Raw genomic sequence first — 20,996 nt, 5'->3', positions numbered from 1 at the left:
ATTGGTTTCGTTCTAGGTTTTGTGAACACTGCAATATTCACACATAAATATTTGCACAGATTTGTATTCTCATTTCTCTTAGTTTATCATTTTTTTTCTTTTTCTTTCTTTTTTTTGTCGTTGGGGGCGGGGGGCTTGAACTCTGGGCTTGAGCGCTGACCCTTCACTCTTCAGCTCAAGGTGATGGCTCTATTGCTTGAGCCACAGCGCCTCTACCGGTTTTCTAGTGTTTTGTTTTGTTTTGTTTTAATTGGAAATAAGAGTCTCATGGATTTTCCTGCCCGCGCTGGCTTTGAACAGTGATCCTCAGATCTCAGCCTCCTTAGTAGCTAGGATTGAAGGTGTGAGCCACCAGTGCCCAGCTCATTTTATTTTTCTAGGTACACAATTTCTTGGTTAAGTAATAAGTATATATTTGACTTGACAAGAAACTGCTGAACTGTTTTTCAAAATGATTGTAACCTTTTCACTAGTTCTGTATTTCTATTAGTACTCTATAATGCTAATAGATATTTTAATTTTAAGTAAAGACAAGTCATTTGCCACATAATTGTACCTAACTGTGGTTTGTATTTGAACTTTCATAATATTCAGTTCTTTCTGTGTGGTTATTTTGTGTGTGTGTGTCATGGGGCTTGAACTCAGGGCTTGCTGCTGTCCCTCAGCTCTTCAACTCTAGGCTAGCGCTCTATCACTTAACCACTTCTGGTTTTCTGGTAGTTTACTGGAGATGAGTCTCACTGACTTCCCTTCTGGGGCTGGCTTTGAACTGCGATCCTCAGATCTCAGCATCCTGCACAGCTAGGATTACAGGCATGAGCCACTGGTACTGGTGCCCGCTTTGTGTGAAATGTCATCTTTTGCATTTTTCAGCATTTAGTATACAATTGTAAGATTTTTACTATGTAACCTAACTATAAGGCCTTTAAATGTGTTTTACAAATAACTTAGAATTTTATTTTCCCACATATCCTTCAAAAACCAAATATTTTAATTTTGAAAAACCTGATTTGTTAGTTTTCATTTCATAATTCATGTCTTGTGTGTGTTCATGTATGTTTATGTGTGTTATCATAGAAATCTCTGAAGAAAATGCTATATTTGCTCAGAATGGTAGCTCACACCTGTAATCCCAGCTACCAGGAAGGCTGAAGTTATGAGGGTTGTAATTGAAATCAGCAATAGCAAAGGCAAAAGATCTTACTTTAAAATAAAATTTAAAATAAAATTGGATTGGAATATGGCTCAATCATTAGAGTAATTGCTTAGTAAATATGCGGCCCTGAATTTTAGCCTTAGTACTATTTTTAAAAATAAATAAAAAGTAGTTTAAAAAAGGTTTTCTCTTTTACTTGTTATTTTTTTTTCAGTTTTAGGTCTTACATCTTACATTTAGGTTTATAATGTATTGCAAGATGATTTCCTCAATGTGGTGTTAGTTAGGTGTTGGGTTTCATTATTTGGCATCTAGATGCCAATTATTTCAATCCCATATGCTAAGAAGATTATTCATTCTCCACTAAATTGCTTTTGTACCCTTATCATAAAAAACAGTTTACTAAATTTGTGTGGTCTATTTTGAGCTCAATTCTGTTCCTTAGCTCAATATGTCTATTCTTAAATCAATACTACCCTCTTTTATTTAGGATAAGTTTATGGTAAGTTTTGAAACTAAGTAATGTGAGACCACCATATTTTTGTTTGTTTCACATTGTTTGAGGGCAATCTAGATCCTTTAATTCTTATATCAAGTTTGGAATCAGTTCAAATATCTACCTGCAGAGTTTTGTAGTTTAATGAGGAGAAGATTAAAATTTTATCAATACTGAGTCCTTTTGATCCAGGACAATTCTAATGATTTATGACTTCCTTTGTTTTCCTAGATAATACTTCATGATTTTTCAGTATAATTACTTTTATTCCTAAGTATCTTGTTAGGACTGTATCTTATTTCAGTTCACATATGTTAACTATTGAGTGGAGTCCTGTACTGTCTAATTTGTCTTCAGTGAAAAAGAGACCATGTGTATGATGGTTCTATAAGGTTATATGGCATAATTGTGCCATAGCTGTCTCAGTCAGGGTGAGAATGCTCTTTGATGCTCATGCCACAGTAAATCCTTCTATAAACACATTTCTTAGAACATATCTTTTTTTTTAATTTAATTTAATTTAATTTGTGAACATACTGTACAGAGGGGTTACAATTACATGGGCAGGATAATGCGTACATTTCTTACCAAGCATTGCAGCCTCCTCCTTTGGTTTACCCTTCGTTCCCTTCCCAGCCTCCCCCCTCGCCCCCAATCCCAATCCTTCTCCTTCCCCCTCCTTCCCCCCCCACACCTATGTTGTAAAGCTCGTTTTGGGCATGACAACTTGTACTTCTCATTGTTGCAACAGGTCCGCCTGTATCCTTAAACAACTGGTTTTTCCCCATCTCCTCCGCAAGTTATACTGACATCAAATATAGTGAAAGCAGGGGTTATACTGTGGGGGAGGGACATACAAAGCAACAAAGAGATAATCTTATAAATGCATTAGAAACACATGCATGAAAGAAAAAAACATTAAAATACATATCTAAGGGTTCATTTTCCTGACATCACATTATCTGACCTTTTCCGCTTGACTCATACATATACTAGATATTGCAAATAAGGGAAACCATGGGACCTATGTTTCTTTGGGCCTGGCTTACTTCACTTAATATAATTTTTTCCAAGTTTTTCCATTTCCTAACAAATGGGGCAATGTCATTCTTTCTGATGGAGGCATAGAATTCCATTGTGTATATACACCACATTTTCTTGATCCATTCCTCTACTGAGGGGCATCTGGGTTGGTTCCATATCTTAGCTATGGTAAATAATGATGCAATAAACATTGTTGTGCTTGTAGCTTTAGTGTGGTCTTGTTTGTAAACATTTGGGTAAGTGCCCAAAAGTGGGATTGCTGGGTCATAGTAGAACATATCTTATAGTTAAGAGGTACATGGCTTTATGTGGAAATTTAATTCATTTTTAAATTTTTATTTTATTGTAATGATGCTATACAGAGGGGTTACAGTTATATGAGTAAAGTAATGAGTACATTTCTTGTCAAGAATTTTTATCCCCTTCTTTGTTTTTCTCCTACCATCCCTTCCCTCCCCCATCTCCCTCACTACCTCCCCAAAGTTGTAAAGCTCATTTCCAACACAGTGTCTTCTGAGTATCATTGTTGCACTGATTCCTGTGTCCCTGTTTCAGCATTTTGTTATTTCCCTTCCCCTCCCTAAATTAGACAAATGTATATACAAGATGCAGGGTATCAAAATCAAGTACAGTGACAGCAGGGGATATACCATAAGGGGAAGAACATACAAAGAAACAAAAAAAAATCACATAGCACATTAAAAACAAGAACAAAGAAAGATTTCTTGTGTCCATCTCTTATATGGTCATATGTACATAGCTTTTGAGCTTTTCTGCTCATCTGATAAAATTACCCTACACATATACTATGATTGCAAATTGGGGAAACCAGGAGACCTATATTTCTTTGGGTCTGGCTTACTTCACTTAATGTGATTTTTCCCAACAATGGGGTGGTGTCATTCTTTCTGATCGAGGCATAGAATTCCATTATATATTATATATACACATATATATTTATATTTACATATATATATATATATATATATATATATATATATATATATATACCATATTTTCTGGATTCATTCATCTACTGAGGGACATCTGGGTTGTTTCTATATCTTGGCTATGGTGAATAATACTGTGATAAACATAGTTGTCCTGGTAGTTTTAGTATGGTCTTGCTTGTGATCATTTGGGTAAATGCCCAGAAGTAGGATTGCTGAGTCATAGGGGAGCTCCATGGGGAGTCTTCTGAGGTACTTCTATACTTCTTTACAGAGTGGTTGGACAAGTTCACACTCCCACAAACCGTACAGTAGGGTTCCCTTTTGGCCACATCTGTTGTTATTAGATTTCTTGATTTTAGCCATTCTGACTGGGGTGAGGTGGAATCTCAATGTTATTTTGATTTGGGTTTCTTTTATGGCTAGAGAAGTTGAGCATTTTTTCATGTATCTATTCGTCATTATTATTTCCTCTTCAGAGAAGACTCTATTTAAGTCTTTAGCCCCTTCTTTCTTTGCGGTTCTTTCTTTGAGAATGTGTTGTTGGGCGATTTAATTTTTTGGGTTCTGAGTATATTTTAAATATGAGACCCTGATCTGTTGTATGGCTAGTGAAGATCTTCTCCCAGTCTGTGGGCTTTCTATTGATCTTACTATCTATGTCCTTTGCCATGCAGAAGCTCTGCCATTTCATGAAATCTCATTTATCCAACCTTTCTTTGATTTGTTGTGTTTTTGAGTCTTTATTAAGAAAACTGCAGCCCCTGTCAAGAAGCCCTAGAGTTTCTCCTATTCCATCCTGTAATGTTTTTAGGTGTCTGCTTTGACTTTTCCGTCTTTGATCCATTTGGGGTTGATTCTGGTGCAGGGTGATATATAAGGATCTAGGTTTAGTTTTCTGGAGGTGTTTAACCAATTTTGCCAGTACCATTTACTGAAGAGGCTGTCTTCATTCCATTCTAATTTTTTAGCTCCCTTATTGCAGCTTAGGTGGCTATAGGTCTGTGGGTTCATTTCTAGGTCTCAGTTCTACTCCTTTGGTTCTCAAGTCTGTTATTTTGCCAGTACCAGGCAGTTTTGATTACTATGGCTTTGTAGTAGAGTTTGAAATTTGTATTGATATTCCTCCAGCACTGTTCTTTCTGCTAAGGATTGTTTGTGCAATTCAGGGTCTTTTATTGCCCCATATGAATTTTTGGATTGCTTCTTCTATTCCATTGAAAAATAAAGTTGGGATATTGAGAGATATCATATTGAATTTGTGCATAGCCTTGGCAGTATTGTAATTTTCACATTGTTAATCCTCCCAATCCAGGAACATGGGAGGTTTATCCACTTCCTTAGTTTTGGTTTAATTTCCTTTTTCAGGTTTTTAAAGTTTTTATCATAGAGGTCCTTCACTTCTTTAGTTAACTCCTAGGTATTTTATGTTTTGTGGGGCTATTATAAAAAGAGTTGCTTTCCTGATTTCAGCGGCACTCTTCTTATTATTGGCATACAGAAAAGCCACTGATTTTTGGGGGGGAGTCCGGTCATGGGGCTTGAACTCTGGGCCTGGGCGCTGTCCCTCAGCTCTTCAGCTCAAGGCTAGCACTCTACCACTTGAGCCACAGTTCCACTTCCGGCTTTTTTCTTTTTTGCTTATGTGGTGCTGAGGAATCAAACCCAAGGCCTCATGCATGAAAGGCAAGAGCTCTACCACTGAACCACCTTCCCATCCCCAAAAGTCATTGATTTTTGAGGGTTAATTTTATACCCTATTACTTTGCCAGGTTTGGATCAGCTCGAATAACTTGGGAGTGGAGTCCCTGACTTCTTTAACTATAAGATCGTATCACCTGCAAAGAGGGAGAGTTTTACTTCATCTTTCCCTGTTTAGATCCCCTTTATATTTGCATCTTGTATTATTGCTCTAACTAGGCATTCTAACATTTAATTGAAGAGGAGTGGAGAGAGTGGACATCCTTGTCTCATTCCTGAATTTAGAGGAAATAGCTTTAGCTTTTCACCATTAAATAAACTGCTGGCTATAGGCTTGTCATACACAGCCTTTATTGTATTGAGGAATGCTCCATGGATTCCTAGTTTTTCCAGAGCTTTCATTGTAAAGTAGGTTGGATCTTGTCAAATGCTTTTTCTGCATCTATTGAAATAATCTTGTGGTTCTCATACTTGTATGTTGACATTTTATCCCTTTCTAAAATCCTAAGACAATGTTATATTTATTTCCTTTTTATTCTTTTAACATAGTAAAATGCATTATATGCTATTAAATTGCTTGTTCAAATTGTTGTTCATGAAATAAATCTAAATTGATAGATATATAATACTCTTTTCTATGTTAGATTTGATTTGGTCAAATTTTGTTAAGAGGTTTTCTTAAGGTTTATGACAGATATTGGACTGTAATTACACTTTAATTTGTGTTTTATAATTTTTTATCAGAGCATAGAGAAAATTGACTTAATAAATGACTTAGTAAGCCTATCCATTCTTGCTTGGGGTTGGGGGGGGGGGGGGAAGAGGTAAAGAAGGTATTATTTCTTCCTAATTTTGTAAGACTTACTAGTACAGTCATGTGGACCTAAAATATTCTTTGACAAAATATTTTGACTATAACTTAATGTCGTTAATAGATTTAAGACTATTATAGTTATCTAGGTTTCTTTAGTGAGAATTTTCAGTTTTTACCAGTTAGGAATGTTTTTGCTTTCATCTACAAATTTTTATCTATAAAACTGCTTATAACTCCTATGCGATCTATGTAAACCTCAGGAACAATTGTGTTAAATCATTAGTATAATCCCACAGTCATTGGATAATCTCTTCTATTCTATTGCTACTATTTCTTCACTTTTCATTCTGTTAGCATTCTTTCCAATTCTAGCGTTCTCCTTTATTACTTTAATTTCCATATGCCTGCTGAAATTTCCTATCTGTTCATCCATGTGCTCACCTTTTCTACTTCACTTTTAAGATAATGTATTACATGTTTTACATCACATCTTGGTTGACTATTTTGGCTCCTGATAATGTGTCTTGGTCACTTTTTGTGTTTTATATTAGACTGAATGGAGAAATTGAATACGAGTTGTTGAAATGGTCTAATGATCTTACCAAAGTATCTTAAAATGCTTTATTAATAAAATAACCTTAGCTCACTCAGGTTTCTCAAGGTCAGATATATAGGCATCCCTTGAAAAAAATCAATCTAACACACAAACTTAATTACCACAGAATCTTTTAAAATTATTTAGTTGATTAATTATTCAGGTACTAAGGCTTGATCTCAGGGCCTTGAGTATGCTAGGCAAGCACTTATTGCACCCCCAGCCCTTTTATTTGTATTCTGTTTCTGATAGAGTGTTTCACTACTTTTGCCCAGGCTAGGGTGAAACTCAAGATTCTCCTTCCTACTCAAGTAGATGAATTACACGCCTGTGTCACCATATTTGGCTTAATTGTTTTATTCCTATATGGTTTTATGGCTCCCACTTTCCTACTTCATTCTGCCAGAGGCAGATTTAGCATGGCCTCTCTTTTTATTTTGAAATTCAGTGATACCAGTTACATTAAAAGTTAATCATAAATCAATTATAATTTTTAAATAAATTAATCCTATTTCTTGGTTTTAAAGTAGTAGCTTTCCGTAGAGTAAAAAAAAATATTCTTAGGTATCCCTGACACTCAGGGTGAAAATAATTTGAATTAAGATATGTGCACACATGAACATATGTCAGTCTGTTTCAATAGCCATAAAGTTCAGTAATGTTCCAATGCCTTTTTGTTAAGGCACCACAAATTAAACCTATAAAGAGAAAGGGCTTACCAGATGCTGGTGGCTCAAACCTGTAATCCTGAGCTCAGGGACAGCCTCAGACCCAGGACCAGTAAAAAGAAAAGGCCAAAAAGGTGGGAGGGAAGATAGAAAGGGCCTAAAGCAAATGTAGAAAAACATTTAAGTGGGAAGAGAAAATAAATTCAGCATAGATACCAAATTGTTCCAATGGTAGACTGTGGCTGTCTTATGCTTACTGTGAGACACTGAGTGCTAGAGAACATTTATCATATTCTATTCTCACCTTTCAACAAATCTGATTGTTTTTGTTACATGAGGAATCTCTCTCCCATGTCTTTCCTCCTCCCTAGACACAGACTTCTCACTTCAGAAAGAAACAAAGAAAGGAAAGAAGGAAGGAGGGAAGGAAGGAAGGAAGGAAGGAACGAACGAACGAACGAAGGAACGAAGGAACGAAGGAACGAAGGAAGGAAGGAGTAAGAAAGAGAAAGAGAGAAAGAAAAAGAGAAAATAAGATACTTCTTTACATGATTTACATGATTATGGATGCTGAGAAGTACAGGCCCAAGAGAACCTGCAGCAGCTTTAATTTAAGTCCATGTCTGAAAGCAAGAGAAGACCAATGTACCAGTTCAAAGAAAGTCACATAAACTGGGAACTGGTGGCTTATGTCTCTAATCCTACCTAACAATGAAATCTTAGGATGATGGTCTGAAGCCAGCCTGCTTAAGAAAGTCAATGAACTTTTATCTTGAATTAACCACCAAAACACCAGAAGTTGAGCTATGACTCAAGTTGGAGAGTGGTAGCCTTGAGCAAAAAAGAGTAAGGGACAGCAAGCACTCAGGCCCTGAGTTCATATTCCAATAATGGGGGAGGGGGAGATAAACAGTCACATGGAGGAAGAGAATTTTTCTTATTCAATCTTTATTCTCTTCATGCTTTCATAGACCTATTAAAACTCACTCAAATTTGGGAGAATAATCAGTTTTACTCAGTCTACCAACTAAAAATGTTATTAATCTTATCAAGAAATATTTTCATTAACACATACAGGATAATGTTTAAGAACATATTAGGCATCTCATATTGAACCAATCTGACATACAAAATTAATTACCACAGAATCTTTTAAAATTATTTATGTATTTATTTAGGTACAAAGTCTTGAACTCAGAGCCACTACTTTTGCCCAGGCTGGCTTGAAAATCAAGATTCTCCTTCCTACTCAAGTGGAAGGATTATAGGCCCATGTCACCATACTTAACTGAATTGTGTTATTATTATATGGTTTTATGGTTCCCACTACTTTCCACTGCACTCTGCCAGAGGCAGATTTAGCATAGCCCCTCCCTGGAGATAATTGTAATTTATTTTGGAATTCAGTGATCCCAGTTACACTGAAGCTAATCATAAATACATTATAGTTTTTTTAAATTTTTTTTATTGTGAAAATACTGTACAGAGGGGTTACAATTACATGGGCAAGATAATGAGTACATTTCTTATCAAGCATTGTAGCCTTCTCCTTTGTTTCCCCTTCCCATCCATTCCCATCCTGTCCCTGCCCCTCCACCCAATCCTCCCCCCCCCTCCCCCCCGCCAAAGTCGTTTAAATGGGGATACAGGTGGACTCATTGCAACAATGAGAAGTACAAGTCGTTATGTCGAAAATGAACTTTACTACATTATAGTTTTTAAATAGATAATCTCTTTTCTTTTTTTAAAATAGTGGTTTTCCATATCCAGAGTAGAAAAAAATGTTCCTAGTAATCTCTGACACTCAGGGTGAAAATCATATGAATTAAGGTATGTGCATTGAACATGTGTCAGTGAGTTTCAATAGCCGTAAAGTTGGGTAATGATGCAATGTCTTTTTGTCAAGGCATCACAAATTAAACAAAGTAAAGAGAAAGGGCTTTCTGGGCAGCAGTGGCTCACTCCTGTAATGCTAGCTACTCAGGAAGCTGAGATCTGAGGATCACGGTTCAAAGCCAACCTAGGCAGGAAAGTCCTTGAGATTCTTATCTCCAGTTAGTCACAGAAAGAGGCAGAATTGGCTCTGTGGATCCATTTGTAGAGCACTATCCTTGAGCAAACAGCACCCGGCCCAGAGTTCAAGCCCCAGGACTGGCAAAAAGAGAGAGAAAGGGCTTTTTGGCTTACAGTTTTAGAGGTTTTAGTCCATAATCAGTTAGCCCCAGTGCTTTATGCCTGTGATACACATCATGTTGTGGGCACATGCAAAACTCCTTATCTCATGTCCCAGAAGTGAAAAGCAGAGAGAAGAGAGCAGAGTCCCATAATTCCCTTATGTGCACACCTCCAATGACCTGAAGACTTGTCAACACGGCACACCTCTTAAAGTTCCAATATCCCCAAGGTCATCCAAGTGGGGACCAAGTTTTTTAACACATGTACCTTTTGAGGACATACATTCAAACCACAGCAATATATTAGTATATTAATTTTTCTTAGACTAACCACTGATTTTTTGTAATTATATTATAGATGTGTCAACATGTATTAATTTCCTATTTCACTTTTAGTTTCACATCATAGAAAAACCGTTTTCTATGTTCAGGATGCAAACAGTTCTGTAAGACTTTGAAATGTTCTAAGGATCTTACCATAGTACCTGAAAAAGCTTTATAAATAAAATGATCTCAGCTTTCTAAAAGTAGAGAATGATGATGAAGGCAGAGAACCTGAAGATGGAACAATTTATAAAGTAACAGTGGCACAACATCCTAAGAGGGAGAAAGCTGTCAATAACAGATCACATGTGCTTATAGTTACTGTTTAGTTTCAGTTGACTAACATATTATCACCCAAAGCTCACTGAGAATATAGGCAAAGATTATATCATTAAGCAGCCTACTTCCTAACTGGTACAAAGTTTAAAACTATGATCCAAAAAGCAAAGGTAGAAAAACACTCAGGTAGGAAGAGAAAATTAATTGCCCCCATACCTTGTGAGCCTCAATGGTTACAAACCATGAAATACCTAAAATGTGAAGAATACCATAAAATAATTTCAAATATATTGTCATATCTTCTCTAGTATATGTGCCACATTTCTATGCAAACTCTGACATATTTGACTGTTTCTTTATGATATAAGTAGAGGTGCCAACTAAAATCTTTAAGAAATGACTAAGAATATATACCTGAAACATTGAGTTTCCCTCAAAAATAGTCCGAGAATTTTAAAAAATATGACTTTTATGCCTTGAAATTATCTAGAGTTGCTCTGAGAAAAAAAACATAATATTGCAATTGCAAATATGCATTTTAGCTCCTCTGGAAATTATTCAATAGCAACAGCAAGGAAAAAATTTTGTGGACAGTAGCCAATTTCTACTTGCTCTCCTGTTTTCCTTGTTGCAGGCAGTGGAAAGATATCAGTGCAGTGGCTATTCCCAAACAAGGCAGTTTCTTATTCTAAAGAGTTCAGTGAGCTCTCAGTATAGCACATTCTGAAGGACATAGGTACTAGTTCACAGGTCTTTGCTCTTTGTTTTGTTATTTAAATATGTGTGTATGTGTGTATGTGATAATCTCTTGAATTTCAGTTTCCCAATGATAATATGACACATTTACTTTGACTATTCTGATATAGAAAGCTAATCAAGTAAACGGATTCAGTAACTAATCATGTTTCACACATTTCAACCATCTGCCTTAGCATTTGTTCCTAAGTATACCAGCATTTGTGGATTTTTCCCTCTAATAACAATTAATGAAACTGTTAATAAGCTACATATATCATGTGATATTATAGCAATTTTACAAAAGAATGCATTAGAAGACAGATTATGTTTAACCAATGTGGAAAAAATGACTGATTCTACTGTAGCATAACATCAATTAGTTTTTATTTTTTATAAAAGACATGCATAAGTAGCAGCATACAAAATTAACCCTCAAAAATTAATGGCTTTCCTGTATGCCAATAATGAGAAGAGTGCAGCTGAAATCAGGAAAGCAACTCCTTTTGTAATAGCCCCACAAAAAATAAAATACCTAGGAGTTGACTAAAGAAGTGAAGGACCTCTATGATGAAAACTTTAAAAATCTGAAAAAAGGAAATTAAACCAGAACTAAGGAAGTGGAAAAACCTCTCTTACTCCTGGATTGGGAAGATTAACATCGTGAAAACTGCGATACTGCCAAAGGCTATCTACAAATTCAATATGATACTATCAATATCCCAGCCTCATTCTACAAGGAAATAGAAGACGCAATCCAAAAGTTCTTATGGAACAATAAAAGACCCTGAATTGCAAAAACAATCCTTAGCAGAAAGAACAGTGCTGGAGGAATATCAATACCAAACCTCAAACTCTACTACAAAGCCATAGTAATCAAAACTGCCTAGTACTGGCAAAAACAAAAAACAAACAAACAAAAAAAAACAGACATGAGGACAAATGGAATATAACTGAAGACCCAGAAATAAGCCCACAGACCTATAGCCTCCTAATCTGCGATAAGGGAGCTAAAAAATAATAGAATGGAAGAAAGACAGCTTCTTCAGTAAATGGTGCTGGCAAAATTGGTTAAACACCTGTAGACAGAGAAAGATAGATTCCTATATATCACCCAGCACCGGAATCAACTCCAAATGGATCAAAGACCTCTAACTCAAAGCAGACACCTTGAAAACATTACAATAAGGAATAGGAGAAAGTCTAGGGCTCCTTGACACATGCTAAAATTTTCCTAATAAAGACCCAGAAACAAAAAAAATAAAATAAAATAAAGGTTGGACAAATGGGATTGTGTGAAATTGCAGAGCTTCTGCATGGCAAAGGACAATAGCAAGATCAATAGAAAGCCCACAGACTGGGAGTAGATCTTCACTAGCCATACAATGGACAAGGGTATCATATCTAAAATATACTTAACCACTCAAAAAAATTAAATCCCCCAACAACTCAAAGAAACAACTTCCCAATTAATAAGTGGGCTAAAGACTTAAAGATATATTTATCTGAAGAGGAAATAAAAATAGCAAATAGAGACATGAAGAAATGCTCAACTTCCCTAGCCATAAAAGAAGTGCAAATAAAAACAATATTGGATTGTACATATCACCCGATGTGGAAGAAATAACTGTATTGTCAAAGCTCATAGAACTCATAAACATTATAGACCATGATAAAGACAATTTGCTTCATGAAGGTTAGAATGTATTTGTGACTTTAACTATCACTATCCCACAATACTGTGAAATTTATGTAAACACTTAATCACAATAAAAAATTGCTATAATAAAAATGCAAAAAAAAAATTGAGATTCCACCTCACCCCAGTTAGAATGGCTATAATCAAGAACTCTAATAACAGATGCTGGAGGGGATGTGGCCAAAAGGGAACCCTACTGCATTGTTGCTGGGAATGTAAACTTGTTCAACCACTTTGGAAAGCAGTATGGAGTTTTCTCAAAAGACTCCATATAGAGCTCCCTTATAACCCCGCAATCCGACTTTTGGGCATTTACCCAAATATTCACAAACAAGGCCATACTAAAGCTACCAGTACAACTATGTTTATTGCAGCATTAGTCACCATAGCTAAAATATGGAACCAACCCAGATGCCCCTCAGTAGATGAATGGATCAAGAAAATGTGGTATATATATACAATGGTATTCTATTCCTTCATCAGAAAGAATGACATTGCCCCATTTGTTAGGAACTAGAAGGACTTGGAAAAAATTATATTAAGTGAAGTAAACCAGACCCAAAGACACATAGATCCTATGGTTTCTCTTATTTGAAATAACTAGTATATGTTTAGGACAAGCAGAAGAGGTAAAAAGCTATGTACCTATGACCATATAACCTGATGCTAAGCAAAATGAACCGCAAGATAGGGACACAAGATATCTTAGCTTTCTTTTTCTTTTTAATGTACTTACAATGTACTTTATAATTTTTTTGTTCTTGTTTCTTTTTATGTTCTTCCCCCATGGTACAACCCCTATTGTCACTGTATTTGATTCCCATGTCCTGCATCTTGTATATACATTTTTCTAATTTGGGGAAGGGAAGGGAAATAAAATAATGCTGAAATAAGACAGAATGACCCATTGTAACAATGAGATGTCCAAGACACTGTGTTGAAAACGAACTTTAAAACTTTGCAGTGGGGTGGGGGGAGGGAATAGCTGGGGAGGTGGGGAGGAAAGGGATGATAGGGAAAATTCAAAGGAGGGGGTACAATACTCGATAGGAAATGGACTCATTACCTTGCTCATGTAACTGTAACCCCTCTGTACAGTATTTTTACATTAAAAATATATGTTAAAAATTTTTAAATAACATGCTTCTCAATTGTATCTTGAACTTATAATTTAAACTTTGGATCCCATTTGCTACTCATTTTTATGCTGATATCTTATATAAGATGCATATGAATGCCACAAAACTTTTGTGCAAGTTACTGAGTTTTGGTTTAATTTTCATTCAAATTCTGAAGTTCAACTCTTTTTTTATATAAGAATCTTTCTCAGCTATTGTAAAATACATAAAAGGGCAATCTGCTATCCAATTTTTGTGTTATATTCAAAGAATAGTGTATTCACAAACACACATCATGACTACAATGAAAAATATTGAATTATTGTAACTATCTTGAATCAAACAGTGAACTGAAAAAAAAATTAGCCAAGTTTTACCTAACTAATTTAATCTTACATAATGGCATAACATTTATAGTAACAGTAAAAGAGAAACATAAAAATATCATTTCATCTCATTAAGGATTTGGAGTTAATTTTCCTGATGACTCAGAAAAAATAGTCAATATTATGGGCACCATTTTAAAACAATTTCACAAATATAAAAATATATGTTAAATATCTTGGGCTGGGGAGTCCAGAGGAAGATGGTGGAGGAGCAGCTGGGGGCTAAACAAGCTCTCATGTAGAAACCAGTTTTAGTGTTCCAGTGAAAAGTCCAAGGTTAGAGAGTCACACCAAGTGTTCCATTATAGTACAGAGAGTGTGGCCAGAGAGGAAACGTTCAGGCAGTTGGTTAAGGAGACAGATCCGAGTAGTCACCGGTGTCCATAGAGGCTGCAGCAGTGACTGCTATGGCCAACATATCAAAAGAGAGAGCCCAGGACAAAGGTGCCAGAGCTGGTGTGCAAGTGGATTCTATTCACCACCACCAAGAACTGACAAGGAATCCTCATTTTGCTGACCACAGATAGTCACAGGCCATGGATCCAGAAACCAAGGGAAAGGTGAGAGTACCTTACAAGACATCCTTACTCCATCTAACAGAGCAGCAGTGGGAAGGCAGCCCCTCCACCACCATCTGAGAAGAACTCCATCTTTGATACATACAAAGACCAGGCTGAGCAGCTAGAACATAACTCAGGCTTTGAAAGAAGACAATAGGAGCCATTCAACAGGTCAAAGGAACCAAACCTGCGGAGCTCAGCTCCACTCATGGAAAAGTTTCTCTTCCCAGGCAGAGAAATCTCCTCCCTGGGAGGAGTGACTTTGTTCACTGAGTGAACAGAGCCAGAGGCTTGCCCCACCCCACTGCAGCACAGGCAGCACCAGCTTCAGGAGGGTTAAAAGAAAAACTATTGGAAACTCAGTAAATATAAATCCTGAGAATGGCTCCAGGCTGGGCTGTGTGAGTGTTTCAGGAGCTAGCCCTTCTGGAAAAAACTACTCATTGCTGATAGGCCTTAACCCTACCCACAATCTAGCCCCATTACAGCAACTCCAAGCTAGAGGAAACAACCATCTCCATCTTTTGTGATACTCAAAGCAGATTGCCCCTGCACTGCACTAGCTGGAAGGAGGGTCATAAAGTCTCCGATAAAGCAGAGCTTCCTTTTGCCTGCTCAAACAAACTGATTAAGAAACCAATCAAGCCACAGGAAAACCAAACACCACAAGCAAACCAGAGACTTCACCAAGAGACTGGTTACAAACACAGGGGAGAAACAAGATTACCCTCCCCCCCCCCCGAAAAAAATCAAAGAACTCTTTTTTCTACCTATTTTTTAATTTAAAAAATTGTTTTCCATTTGTTCATAATTTTTATTTTAGGTTTTTTTTTAAATTCTCTTTTTACTCTTTTCCCTTTTGGTCTTTTTTTTGTTTTATTTAATTGTTGTTTTGTTCATCCCAGATATATACCCATCTTCAATTATTAAACCTTATCCTTCATTGTGTGCATACTTAATTCAGATACCGATAACTCAATTCACAAACTTTCAGCCTTAACTCCTTTAATTTACTATTATTTCTTTATACTTAAAGTGTTTCATTTTTAATTTTTTTATTTTTCATTTTTCTTTCTCTCTTCTATGCTTTTCCTCTCTCTGAATTTATGTCTTGGTTATATCTCCTCTCTCCCTTTCCCTCCCCACATTCCTCTAATCCTATTTCTCCTGAAAATTCTCCCTATACCTATTCAATTCTGATCTATTGACTCCTTCTTTGATTTTCTTAGTCCATTGATCCCTAGTTGTTTGTTGTTGAGCTAGCTTGTATCTGCTGAATTAGACTGTAACTGTACTAATTTTCACTCTGTCAAACAATCTGTGGAACTACAGGTCTCTGATTGATGCTTGCCTAAAAATAGTGTTCTACTGCAGAATTGGTTTTGCTTTCATACCCAAATGGGCAGAACAAGCCAGAGAAACACAAGAAAAATGGCAAGTCCATGTATATCAACTCCTGCTCATGATAATCAGGCAACAGAGCACTTAATGAATGATCCAGAGGAGAGAGTTCCAAAAATGCTGTATAAACACTACTGGTAAACATGCTGAATGAAAAGATTGAAGGCCTGCTAAGGACTCTGTATGAGGGCGATAGGGAAATGTGTGAGCATGATGAGGCAAGCCAAAGATTAATACAGGAATTTTGTGAGCCTGAGGAGGCTAATCAAAGATTAATTGAGGAATTGCTTGAGTGGGATGAGAATAAACATAGATTAATAGAGGCATTCATGAAATCCACAAACAGAAAGATGGAAGAATCCATGGAGGCCACAAAGGGAATGTGGAACATAACACAACAGAAGGGAAGATAGTCCAATGAAAATATAACTATCAATTAAGGGATCTGAGAACAAACATTGAAAACCAAATTAAGGAGATAAAGAAGTCCATACAAGATCTAAAACAAAGGTCCAACAAAGAATTTAAGTCATTAAATCTGACCAATTTGAAGGAAAGGAAATAAAAAACAAAGTAGAAAGTCTTGACAGTAGGTTAGACCATGCAGAAGATCGAATCTCTAGAATTCAAGACAGCCTAAACATTATAGAAAAGAACAGACAAGTATTCAAGACAAATCCAAGAAATATGACAGATCTATTTAACAGTTAGAAGACACCATCAGAAGGCCTAATTTAAGGCTAATAGGTGTAGAGGAGGGCCTAGATACAGAAGTTAAAGGTCCAGGAAATTTATTTAACAGGATCCTAGTAGAGAACATCCCAAACATGCAAAAACATAGACCTATTCAGACACAAGAAGCCTTTGGAAGCCCAAATAGACCAAATCAGGAAAGGACATCCCATCATCACATTGTAATTTGCACAGGATGAATTGAGACGAAGTAAAGAATCGTTAAAGCTGTCAGAAAAGATCTATCACCTATAAAGAGAAACCAATCAGAATAACTTCAGATTTCTCAGCAAAGACAATGAAAACAAGAAGAACCTGGAATAATGTATGCCACGCCTTAAAGACAAACAACTATCAACCAAGAATACTGTACCCAGCTTAACTCTCCTTCAGAAAGAAGGTCAAATAAAAACCTTCCACAGCAAAGAAAAATTGAAACAATATATCTCCACCAAACCAGCCCTACAAAAGATATTTAAAGATGTCCTACACATAGAAAACCAACAAGAGCACGATAAAGGCCAAGAAACAGCCCCCAAACAGAGAATCCAAGAATCATAGGAAAAGCCTAGTTGTCACAGCCCCCAAGATGGTAGACAACATGGCAGAAACTACCAAACTCTCAATATTAATGGACTCAACTCTCCAATTAAGCAACATGGACTGTCTAGTTGGATGGAAAAGTAATAACCTTCTATTTGCTGCCTTCAAGAGACACACTTTACCTGCATAAACAAACATATTCTGAAAGAAAGCCTGGAATAAAATTTACCAAGCAAACAGCCCCCATAAACAGGCAGGAGTTGCAATCCTAATATCAGATAAAATAGACTTCAAATTAAAATTAGCAGGAAGAGATAAAGGTCATTACATACTAATTAAGGGATCTCTCCTTCAGAAAGATATTACAATTCTAAGTATCTATTCACCAAATAACGGAGCACCCAAAAAGCACTACTTTCCCTCAAATCTCACAAAAATCCAAAGACATTAACTGCTGGAGACCTTAACACACCACTATCCCTGCTGGATAGATCAACCCAGCAAAAACTCAACAGAGAAACATTGGATCTAAACACCTGCATAGATCAACTAGACTTAACAGACATCTATCGAATATTTCAACTGGCAGCATCAGAATTCATGTTCTAATCAGCAGCACAGAGAACATTCTCCAAAATAGACCACATTTTAGGTTACAAAGCAAATTTGTCCAAATTCAGAAACATTGAAATTATGCCCTTCATTCTCTCAGACCACAAGGGAATAAAATTAGAATTCAACACCAAAAGCCACCAAAGAAAATGCAGTAACACATGGAGGCAAAAAAACACACTGTTGAACCACCAGTGGTTCAGGAAAGAGATTAGAAAGGAAATTCAAATGTTCATGATATTTAACAAAAATGAACACACAAATCACCAGCTTCTCTGGGACACACCAAAGGCAGTACTCAGAGGCAAGTTCATAGTTCTGAGTTCCTATACCACAAATTAGAGATATCTGAAACCAACAATTTAATGAGAAATCTAAACCTGAAGAAAGAACAACAAACTAAGCCCCAATCCAGTAGACAGAAACAATTAAAATTAAAACAGAATTACATGAATTAGTGTCCAAATTAGTGTTTTGTTGATTCTTTTATGGTTTTCAACCTATGCCAATGAGACCTAGGGTTTCTCCTATTCTGTTCTGTAATGTTTTCAGGGTGTCTGCTTTGACTCCAAGGTCTTTGATCCATTTGGAGTTGATTCTGGTGCAGAGTGATATATAAGGATCTAGCTTTAGTTTTCTACAGGTGATTAACCAATTTTGCCAACACCATTTACTGAAGAGGCTGTCTTTCTTCCATTCTATTTTTTTAGCTCCCTTATGGAAGATTAGATGGCTATAGGTCTGTGGGTTCATTTCTGGGTTTTCAATTCTATTTCACTGGTCCTGAGGTTTGTTCATGTGCCAGAACCAAGCTGTTTTGATCACTATGGCTTTGTAGTAGAGTTTGAAATTTGATATTGATAAAACAACATTAAGAAACCACCTCACCCCAGTTAGAATGGCTATAATCAAGAACTCTAATAACAACAGATGCTAGAGGGGATGTGGCTAAAAGGGAACCCTACTGCATTGTTGGTGGGAGTGTAAACTTATTCAACCACTTTGGAAAGAAGTATGGAGGTTCCTCAAAAGACTACACATAGAGCTTCCCTATGACCCAGCAATTCCACTTTTGGGCATTTACCCGAATGATCACAAACAAGACCATACTAAAGCTACCAGCACAACTATGTTTATTGCAGCATTATTTACCATAGCTAGGATATGGAACCAACCCAGATGCCCCCAGTATATATATAAATTCTATGCCTCCATCAGAAAGAATGACATTGCCCCATTTGTTAGGAAATGGAAAGGCTTGGAAAAAATTATATTAAGTGAAGAAAGCCAGGCCCAAGGAAACATAGGTCCAATAGTTTCCCTTATTTGCAATAACTAGTATATGTCTGAGACAAGCAGAAAAGGTCAAATAAGATGCTGTTAAGCAAAATCAACCCAATGATAAGGATACAAGTGGTTTTTTTCTTTCTTGCTATTGCTTCTAACTTATTTATAAGGTACCATGTGATTTTTTTTGTTGCTTTGTATGTCCCTCCCCCATGATATAACCCCTGTTTTCACTATATTTGATGTTGGTATAATTTGTGGAGGGTAAGGGAGTCATCTCAGAGGGCCCCAACTGAACGTTATGGAAATCTTCTTCTGGCTCAACTATTTTTCACTAAAATAACCTCTTACCTTGAGTTGTATAGCATCGGCAGTGGATAAAGATAAAGATACATGCAGTAAAATTAATTAGCTTCTATTGGGAAATCTACTGCTCTACAGGTTTTCCAATTGTTACTCTGAGAACTGGCAGCAATATCAACCCCAGACCCTGACGTTTCCTAGGCAACCACTCAAAACTCAGCCACTTCACACAGACTTCATTAAGGATGGTACAAGAAAATTCCAAGTCAATGACTTTGCTTGGGAGTAGAATACTAGTCATTCCCAAGATTTCAGGGATCCAAGGGAATACAAGCAGCAAAATTTACTATGGCATTATCAAGCAAATCAACTGATTTGCAGTAACTTTTCCCACATGATGTTCAACAATGTCACTTTCTGAAAACTACCATTTTTTAGAACAGTATTTAATCTTCTGGAATGACAACTTCAGGGTTGTTATTTTGATTATTAAGAGTAGGGATGAGAGGGGGGAAATGGCATTGACCAAGAAGCATTGCATGAATAAATTCTTATGGAATTGTAACCCCTTTCTACAACCACTTAATAATAATAATAACAAATAATTATTAATAATTTATAATAACATAATTCCCCTGAAACTCACAGGCATCCTCTTTGCTGAATCAATTCTTAATATCCTTCTTTATTATATATAAGGAATCCTATGTCCTTCTTCTAAGTCAGCCATTAATTTTTATTGTTTTTTAATACACTGCTTTTTCTCATTTGCTCCCTTATCCAATTGTCTGGGTAAAGTTTTGAAAATGTGCCAACTGTTCCTCTGAAGTCAGCTCTGTGCTGACATTTATCACTTAGAGAGCTTTTTCATTTATTCAGACTATGGTTATTTCAGACTATGGTCTAAAATCTGCCTTCTGGATCCACTCAGGTTCACCATATTGGATATGTTATTGTTGTTTCTCCAGAGAGCATCATATGCTTCAAATAAATTGTCTTGTGTTCTCATAAGTAAGAAATAAAAACTTGCAAGGAGTTTAATCTATAGCCCAAATAGCCTTTGAAAAAAATGTAAACAGCTTTGAAGTTTCATTCTCATTAGCATCTTGAGTTTCCACCAAAAGTGACATTTAAATAAGGAAAATAAGTGTTTGTTTCCATTATGGTTAAGTGTGACTCTTTAAACCAGGACAAATCAAGCATATGCATACACCACAAATCCTACAGCAAGCCTTAAGTAGCCACTAGTGTTCATGGCATTTATCATAAACCCCTCCATACTGATTCTCACTTCTAGTCCTTCCTTTCTTATCTGTTGATCCCAAGTGGTTTGCACCCTAACTTTATTTCTATTGCTGATACTTGAATTTCAGCTTTGTTAGAGAACCTGGCTTGAAAGTTCTTTGGTTTTGTATTCTC

The sequence above is a fragment of the Dipodomys merriami genome, unplaced genomic scaffold, assembly GCF_024711535.1.
Source record: "Dipodomys merriami isolate MVZ:Mamm:240054 unplaced genomic scaffold, mDipMer1.0.p SCAF_1, whole genome shotgun sequence".
NCBI lineage: Eukaryota > Metazoa > Chordata > Mammalia > Rodentia > Heteromyidae > Dipodomys > Dipodomys merriami.
This window is presented reverse-complemented; position numbering follows the sequence as displayed.